This window comes from Polypterus senegalus, chromosome 1 (genome assembly GCF_016835505.1).
Source record: "Polypterus senegalus isolate Bchr_013 chromosome 1, ASM1683550v1, whole genome shotgun sequence".
Taxonomy (NCBI): domain Eukaryota; kingdom Metazoa; phylum Chordata; class Cladistia; order Polypteriformes; family Polypteridae; genus Polypterus; species Polypterus senegalus.
In genome coordinates, this window is record NC_053154.1 from 195,447,350 (window position 1) to 195,457,206 (window position 9,857).

At 40.0% G+C, this 9,857-nt stretch overlaps 1 long non-coding RNA gene across 1 annotated transcript; it reads left to right on the forward strand.

Annotated features, from left to right (window-relative positions):
• Nucleotides 1-261: 261 nt before the first annotated feature.
• Nucleotides 262-9,369, forward strand: LOC120518820. Its single transcript, XR_005631307.1, has 3 exons — nt 262-340; nt 7,035-7,110; nt 8,943-9,369. It is a non-coding gene; the product is annotated as an uncharacterized LOC120518820 (long non-coding RNA).
• The last annotated feature ends 488 nt before the right edge of the window (nt 9,370-9,857 follow it).

The following is a 9,857-nucleotide window of genomic DNA, read 5'->3' on the forward strand; positions in this document are numbered from 1 at the left end:
GTAAAATGAGTACTGAGATTTTTCAGGTATGTTTCAAGTTAATGTTAATATACTGACTTGTAAATAAGAATTTCACTGTACTCTTTACATGTAACAATAATGACCCTGTAAACCTAGAATCAAACTGCCCCACAATATGTCTGTTGACTACTACACTGTGAGTAGAGAGAAGTGAGAACTGAGATTTGAAATACTAGTAACCTAGAGCATAACGTCAGGGCTTCTGAAACTTTACTTTCTGTTTCCCTTGCCAGTAAGCTGGGCTGCTGACAGCAAACTCAGTTGAAGATAATGTCCTGAAAAGGACTTGATGACTGCCGTCTTTCCCAAAAAGTAGCAGGTAACACAATGCTTTTTATAAGGCTGTTGTTTATCTTAAATCAGCTTTATATTATTGTCTGACAAAAGCGTTCAACAAAATCGTACTGTCACTTAATTCATGAGAAATTTGTATACGAATACAGCAGCTATTGAAAATCTCAGATTATTTCTCACCTGCTTGGCGACAGTATGTCTCCTGGGATTATATGCCAAAAGAATCTCCATATAAGAAATACTGTATTCAAATCACGCGTGTGGACTTCATTTGAACAGATTCCGGATGACAACAGGTAAGTACTTCTGCTTGTTTATCGTGGCACCAGAGAGTGGCATTGCATTGCATTATATATTGGTTGGAAACACGAGTAGGAATTTCTCTGTTGTGCGTACACATGACAATACTACTGAACTGCTAGAGTAGAAAGGTCACAATATAACTTTGTTATTTATTTCAGATGTCAGCAGCTACCCATAGCACCAAGATTCAGTAAACAAGGTCACATAATTCCAACTAGAAGATTTCCCACATTCTCCTTGGCACTTATTTAGCTATATACTTTGCATTCTGAAGTATTGAAACTGTGGCTATTAAACCCAAGGGATTTACTGCAATGTTTTTCCCCTCACTAGTGTGGGATTCTACTCTGTCATTTTGTAATGAGCAATTCAGTGGCCTGAGAAAGACACCGGCGTACTGTACAGTGTAACACTCCATAAGCACATTCCTTGTAAATAAATGGCCTTGGTGTGTAAGGGGTCCCATGAGGTCAGTTTGGCATTGTGATGACTCAGCTGATCAACAGCTTCCATCTTTGCTGAAATCTTCTCAAGGGCACAAGTAATTTATTACATCTCAACCATGGAAAGTGAGTGCAAAACATCAGAGACATTGTCCTGCTAAACAGACACAATTTTCAATGCTGCAAACTCATTAACTATCGAACAAATAAATGTAAGCAACACCCTCTCCGTGACCCAGATCACTCACCACACGTGCTATTTTATTTAATACATTTGGAGCTGTTCACAGCTACGATTTATAATGCTTCCTCTCTAAATTACCCATCTGTGGAGAATGGCAGTGTAGGCCGTACACTCTTTTATATCTTTATTCATGGACTTACTAACTGGGGAGGAGTTGCATTGTGAGTTTTTACATACTTAATGTGCATGAGCGTATATGAATACCCATTTATGTATGTATGCATGCCTAAGATTTTTTCTTTCTTTTGTTATTGCTTCTTTAATTTTTTCCTTATGTTCAACTTATCTGAAATGTAAGAGAATTGGGTTTGGATGGGCTCTTGAGTTTTGAAGAAAACTTTTTGTGGTTTTGATTTAGTGGTGATGGGGGTTACATACTGTATACGAATTGTTGTTTCATTATATTTGTATTGTTTTTGTTATTTCAAATTTTCTTACTATCTTCTTTACTATTATAATGATTAATATCATAACAAAAATGCAGATTGTGCCAGCCATATTTTTTCCGTGATACTCAGCAATGAAACACTTCATATTCGGGTTTACTTCCCAAATTCCCAGATTACTTTGTTAGGTGTCAGTTCAGTCTCTTAACACTAAGCTACCACAAGATTGCACTGCTACCTCTTGCGCGCATCTTAAATAATACACCCTACGTTGTTGGCTAAAGGACTGCAAATGAACACAAAAAAAAACCATTGGGAAATCTGTAGAGCAGATAGCATGAGCGTCTGGGATCTATCTTCCTGGCTCTGGTGGGTAGACAGGATGAGAGGGGTCGCTGATGCTAACATTATCTTCTTCTCCTTTCTCCTCTGCAGCCAAGAAATGACAACTAACCCCCACCCAACCACCCCAAGAGAACCCCGCCTCTCAACCCAAGGAAAACTCCACCCCTTCTAGTCTCAACCCTATAAAGCCAGCCCATTCCCGAAATTTGGCGTCAGGTACCCAACTGACACTAGTGAAGGACAGAGTTCATAAATGCTTACCCGTGTGATTTAAAGCCTTGCATTGCTTTGCTTTTTGAACTGTTTGTTGGCTATTTTTTGTTACTATTAACAGGGGTTACTAGGGTGGTACCACCAACTTTTCTTCAGCATCTTGAGTTATATTATCCATTAATTCATAATATCGTTATTTATTCGGAGCATGTTCATCTGCTGGGCTTTTATTTAATTTGCTTGAGTACTTTGTATGCCATTTAGTTGAGTCTGGGGTGTAGTACCTGTCAGGGTATTGTATACTGGTTAATGTGTTATAACATCCACCCGCTAGGTGGGCTCAGTGAGTTATATTTCTAGTTGCAGGCACCAGCGAAGCTGGGTCGTGACTGTTAGGTGGCATGTGCGCAAAGGAGCACATGGAGTTGTATACTGTTTTCACTGCATTCTTAATAAACGAGAAAGCGACAAACGAATGCCTCCTGGTAAATAAATACAAGACAGTACCCTTCTTGTGTATTGCCTTGTCTAATAATTTTGATACTTTTGCTTGTGTTGTGCTTGCTACTGTTTTTGGACCTTGTCAACTGAACAATGCATTTTATTTTTTTTGCTGTTCATTTTGCCTCCTCTGCTTGTGACTGCTCATCCAGATTTTCATTTACATCTTGGTTGTCTCTAGAGTGTGCTGAAATATAGCTCTGTTAGCTGCTGTCACGGCTGAGCCTCCTTGTTAGGGAGTCTATACAGCTGAAGAGTCTGAGCGAGTGATTGTCTCAGAAGGCCTTAGTAAGGCCGTACATTGCTGACACATGTCATAGTTTTAAGACTTCTTGTTCTGTTGGTCTCCAAGTGTAACGTGACCCCCTGTTATCACAAAAGTGTATAGCAAGCTGTTATATTGCATGTATAGTAACACACATGTTGCTGTGCTGACCACCATTGTAATGTCATTTGATCAGACCTACATTGTTACACCATTTATAGCAGAATCCCTGAAGCATAACACAATTTGATTCGAAAGCCCTGAGGTATAACACTACCTGCTCTATTGGTGCTGCATTATTGTTCAGTCCTACACAAAATATATATTTTTATAAAATATCTCCTGCCATGCCAATCATTCTGACAACACTTGCATTGACCTTTTCTACTTGTGCTATTACTTTGGACACTTTGTGGTAGTCATGACTTCTACAAACATTTGTTATAGTCAGAAGCGTCAGGCTTCTACACTTGTTTATGCCAATTAAGTGCAACTTGACAGCCACTCAACTATAATGGTGTGCAACGGGACCATGAAAAGCTTGGCCAGTGTGGCTGCCTTCAGCAATTTGCCCATCTACAACATGGCAATGCCCAGGAGCAAAGGCAGGCTGCTGAGACAGAATGAACTAATTTGCATCTGACTGCAAAAACAGTACAAAAACAAAAAACAACAAAGCATTTGATTCTGTGCGACTGGACTTAAAATTCTCACCTCTGAAAACCCACTCTCATGGGTTTCTGATTGGGCAATGGAAGCTGTGACTAAACATCCATTTATTTCTAACATGCACAGCACTACTAAACAATAATAATTGGTTTTGACAAGAAAAAGGAAGCCCCAGAAACTGCTTAAGCATACGCAGGATACCATGTTACCCTTCACCCTGTCTGAAAGTATTGCTGACAGTTTGTCTACCTGCATGTCTTAATATCTGCCTCCTTAGCATTAGGTACTGAGTCAGCGCAGAAACCATAACTATCATAACATGTATTGGTTTTTCTTGGTACAGTTCTATGTTACTCTGCTTTCCCCTTTTTTATTCTTTATTGTGTAGCCTTTGTCAGAAAGCCTCAAATCCCATCGATTTACCACTGTTTATAAAGTTTTGTACTTTGTAACTTCTCCCCACCTTCGCTTGTACATCTGTAATCTCAGGCAATTACACAGAGTAAAAGACAAGCAGGAGTTACGTAAAATAATTAAATACTTTAAATAAATACTGAATAAATACTTAAAATAAATACTTAAATTAAATACTTTAAATAATGTATTATTGATAATATTAATAAATAATAAAAATAAGCAAAGTTCAAGTGAGCACTGAAAGTACAAAAGTACTGAAATGAGTACAATTACACAGAGTAAAAGACAAGTAGGAGTTACGTCAAATAATTAAATACTTTAAATAAATACTTAAATACTTTAAATAATGTATTGTTGATAATATTCATAAATAATAAAAATAAGCAAAGTGCAAGTGAGCACTGGCAGCCATACAACCTGATAAATGCTGAAGTGTAGTTTCAGGCAGCGCACAGACTTGTTAGTTACTTTAAATGTCTCTAGTTAAGTCCTCATTTCTAGTCTGCTTTCTTCAGAACAGGCCGCATAATAATAAAGCGAATAATAAAAGATCTAGGTCTGACGGTGTTTGATCCGCGTACATGGTAAGCCGCTGCTATCTCAGAATCTGCTTTAAAGTCCTCCCTGATTATTTTAGAGAATAGTTTGGCTGCGAATTTCACTGGGTTTGAACTTTCTCGATTCTGAGGCAGACCTTCAATTCTGACATTATTCCTTCTGCTTCCATCTTCCAAAGCAGCCAGTCTGTTTTCGAGTTTTTTGCATTGGGAGCTGACATTTACTGCTTTTTCTTCGGCACTGGCAGCTAAATTTTCGGCCATTTCGATCCGAGTCGTGAATGTCTCCTTGAGATCCTCCAGTTGATCAGTAAGCGTGCTCAGTTTAACCGAGTTTTCCTGAATGTGCTCTTCAATTTTACCCAGCACCTGTCGCAGCCTTTCATTTGCCTGTTGCAACTCCTGTCTCAGTCTCTCATGTACCTTTACCCTTTCCTTCTCATTTGCCTTCTCGTTTTTCTTTATATCTTGCATGAGCTCAGCGAACATGACCTTCACTTCAGACAGTTCAATTGTGCTTTCTTGTACCGCAGGTGGAGCGGCAGGCTCTACTGTAGCCGGTGTTCCCGCTATTCCCGGCTCGCGTGGAGTAGTTGAAACCACTGTAAGGCCTTTTCCAGTTTCAGGTGATCTTCTCCGATCGGCGAGCTATCAAGACCTGGACTCACGATCGTACCTTCGCTCCCCTTTTCGCTCTCAGCCGGCGACGATGTAGCGGACCGTGGTCCCGAGGAGTCTGTACTTTCGCCCATCTGATCCAGGTCTGTCTCGGAAAGGCCGTATCTTGAACTAGGGCTTGCTGATCTTAGCTTGGGTGCATCTTTAGTTTTTGATTCTTTCGGACCCCCTTTCTTGGTGGGCCATGTTTATATATGCTTACATATACTGTAGCAGTGCCCCTCGGGTTGAATAGATACAGGATATCTCAGGATGATAAGCAGATAATATGAAAAATAACACCGCTGCTAGCGGAGCTCCACTTCAGACATCTATCTCTCGCATCGGACGAGACCAAGTAACTCATGAAGTCTGTTTCTGATTGTTTGGTCAGAGACATTCACACCAGTGGCCTGCTGGAGGTTATTTTGTAGGGTCCTGGCAGCACTCATCCTGTTCCTCCTTGCCCAAAGGAGCAGATACTAGTCCTGCTGATGGGTTATGGACCTTCTATGGCCCTCTCCAGCTCTCCTAGAGTAACTGCTTGTCTCCTAGAATCTCCTCCATGCCCTTGAGACTGTGCAGGGAGACACAGCAAACCTTCTGGCAATGACACGTATTGATGTGCCATCCTGGAGAAGTTGGACTACCTGTGCAACCTCTGTAGTGTCCAGGTATCGCCTCATGCTACCAGTAGTGACACTGACTGTAGCCAAATGCAAAACTAGTGAAGAAACAGTCAGAAAAGATGAGGAGGGAAAAATGTCAGTGGCCTCCACCTGTTAAACGATTCCTGTTTTGGGGGTCATCTCATTGTTGCCCCTCTAGTGCATCTGTTGTTAATTTCATTAACACCACAGCAGCTGAAACTGATTAACAACCCCCTCTGCTACTTAACTGACCAGATTAATATCCCATAAGTTTCATTGACTTTATGCTATACTCTGATTAAAAAGTGTTCCTTTTTTGAGCAATATACTGTATTTATGTGTGTGTGTATTTTTTTCCCCTAGTGCTTACCAACTACTTCAGTCAGAAGCAGAATCCACTATCTATTTTTTATTTTACCTGCTGTCTCTTTTATTTATTTATTTATTTTTGCCTTTATATGCTGCATCATATTTTTAATTTTCTTTTGTATTCCTTGTTTTCCTTATATGTTGCACCAATACTATCGGGACAAAGTCCTAATACACACCAGTGTACCTGGCCAATAAAGTGAACTTTGATTTGGATTCAAAGCACATGTAGTTTCAATGCAGTTAGTTCTAAAGGTAAATGTATAATGATGAATGGAAAGATGGCCATCTTTCAGAGTTTTTGGCTGCATGTCCTAACAAGTGTTCAAATAAAACTTGTGCCCGGGATTTCACTTGCAAAACGGTAATCAAACACCATGCCATATCTACAATTACAAGTTTCACTTTAAGTTTCTACTTCAAAGCACTTCCACTTCCCTGCAGCCTCCTCACTTAACTGGGCTGGTGATGGGGTGCACTTTAATGGCAGTTGGGGAGGTTAGACTTTGTTCTAAGTTAAGTATCCTTATCTATTGCTTAGGTCAGTTATGGTATTGCTTGGCAAAGTGTGAATGCAAGATGTGCTGAAATTATGTGAGTGCACTCCATATTCCTTGAGTGGTCCAATGAAGACACCTTTGCTCTTTTTTCCCTCATTCTCACACTCTTTCATTTATTGTGTTTGTCATCTCAATATCAGATGGTGGGATCCCCAATCATTTTCAAGAAACAATTGCATGACACCTTTCCATTAACTGCTCCCATATGACAAAAAGGTGAGAGCTAACTTTAAAGTTTTCAATCGATTTTTATTTTTCATTTTTGCAGGAGCTGTATTTAGCAAGTTAATCTTATGTCAAATTGCTCACTTAGTTATGTTAATGTTTGCAGTTATGTTAGCATACAGAACACCATAGCTAAATAGATAATGGAAGGTCTGCTTATTGTCTTGGCATTCTAAGTAGGGATTGTGTCAGTCTTTGTTCTGTCTTGCAGTTGACAAGGCATGGAGGAGAAGCACCGTCCACCTGTAGCTTTACACTTCGTAGAATGTACTATAGAAAAATAACAATTTTAAGCATAAAATGATGTAAAAAAGAAACCTGTTTTACTTTATTATTAAGTGTGATTTTTGTGATTCTTTGATTTATTTTTCTAAACAACCTGGGATTTTCATTTCCTATGCCTTTGACGTATGCTTGCCACCTCAATATCTATGTGACTTTGGTAATCTGTTAAAGATACAGCTACAATTTGTCCTACATTTTCCCTGCAAGAATTATATTGAGAGTGTAATATTCAGATCTGTAAAATGATATTCATTGCAGAATACGGAAGTAGCACAGTCTAGCTGCATAACGCTGGTAAACCTAAAAATACCAACATCTTCAGTAAATTGTACAATAAATAAAGCTAAAAGGTCACGAGGCACTGAGACAGTGCAGGCTCGATTGCACTCAGCACTCAGTCTCCCCTGTGTCAAGTTCTTCATTTCATTTATTTCAAGAAGTGACAGAAACCAACTGCCAATGCACATTTCTGAAAAGTAAGGAGACCAATCTAAATATTAACAAGGATTATTAATAGAAAACCGCCTCAGAAAGAAAGAAATGTATTCTGGCTGCTGCCATTTACAAAATGGGTATTAGCAATGGATGGATGGATTAATGCTGAAGGGTGAAGAAGGACACTGTGGCTGGGAAGGTAAAGACCTCTGCTGTATGTGCAGAGAAGCTAAGTTCTTCTCCTCAGCGGGGTGGCCCCCTGTGGCTTTCCCCTCACTCAACTGCTTCCACAGTACCAAGCTTTCCTTCTCCTCATTTTTCATTGTTTTTTTAACAGGTTACATGCCCCAAATTAGTAGCGACTTCAAAGCCAAACTGCAGAAAAGCATTTGCCGCAAGACACCTCGCTGATTGCTCAGTGGGGATCTTCAATGAGAGTCAAACAATAAAATATTCAGAGGCCATGAATAATTAAAGAGAGCAGAAATAAGGAGCATGATGATGGTGGCTAGATGTACTGAACATTTTTGAGGTCAAGCTGGTCCTCTTTCCTTTTTTGTTTGTAGGCCATTTAAACAGCTAAGAAAGAACAGGAAGCTCTCATCTGATAACTAGATTTATAATCAGATATTCATTATCAGTTTAGGCCATCAAATACAACTGCTGGCCTAAAGTTCAATAGAATAAATCAAGATGTGGACATCTTTCCATTCCTCCAGAAGCTAGTGGGAGAGCAGAGTTAAGTAACCTGAAAGCTATCAACAAGAACAACAACAGTATTTATACAAATGATGTAGCTCAAAGTGCTTTACGTGATGAAGAAAAGAGAAAAAAACACAAAGTTATCAGAACTACTGGCATAAAGTGACTTTCACCTAAACATCAGCCACAGTTTATCTCCTGGGAGGGCAGGAGAAGAAACAAAAGGAGAAACCAGCAGTGCAGGGCCCTCCAGTAGCCAGATTGACCATTGTGGTTATTGGGTGATAGTTAAAAAAAACTGGTGTCACACACGTGTACATGGGAAACAGCTAAAGGGCCTAAATAATAGTAATTGTACACCAGAGCAGGGGGCAGCGGAGTGTGCTGACTGTCTCTCTCAGTCTCTTGCAGACCATTCTCGGGAAATGCCACTTGGTCCCGGCGCCAACAATGATGTCTCTTCCGGCCATGAAGACATCACTTCCAGGTTTTTTTGCGGCACCGTCAATGATGTCACTTCCGGTTCCGGTGCCAACAAGGATGTCACTTCCAGTCGTAAAGACGTCACTTCTGGTTCTGGTGACGATGATGTAATTTCTGTCTTTCAAAACCACTATCTTCTCTCAATGCAACTAGTTCTTTTTTGGACTCATTTAAAAAATCAACTTTTTGCAGCCAGGAAAACAATATACAGGTGGCTGCTCCAAAACTTTGTGATGTCTGTGACTCGTTTATGTGACACTGGATAAACCACAGCCTGAATGCCCAGTTCACTTAAGGGCTGCAAACAGGCTGTTGGTTTTTTTCCATGCAAACACACTGTGCAATACTTTGAAAATGTAGCATACACACAGCTGTGTGTGCGTCAACATATACTGCATGGCAGCTCCTCCTTGATTGTTAATTCATTGTCGTTTCTAATTCTTGTTGCTTTGTTAACAATAAAAAACAGTTTAAGGAATATGTTTTATTAAATGGACAGACTCCTTGGCCCTTTGCATGCTGTGACGGCCTAACTATGAATGCTGCATGTGTGAGTAAATATGGGGGACTGAAAATGTAAGCAACTCTGAATGTGGGATGTTAGCAGGCACCAGGCATGCCCATGTGTGGGTGGAAATGTTATCATGGATAACACCAGTGAGTGAAAGGGTCAAATCTCCTGCCAACGCTGGCCCTGTGATGGGAAGCATGACTGATGACAAGCGCCAATGATGACTGTTAACTTGGACAGAATACTGGACTGGGTAAAGTAACTCAAATACCACTGTGATGCTAAAATAAGCAAGCAGAAAGCACAACATGTTGTGTGCCTT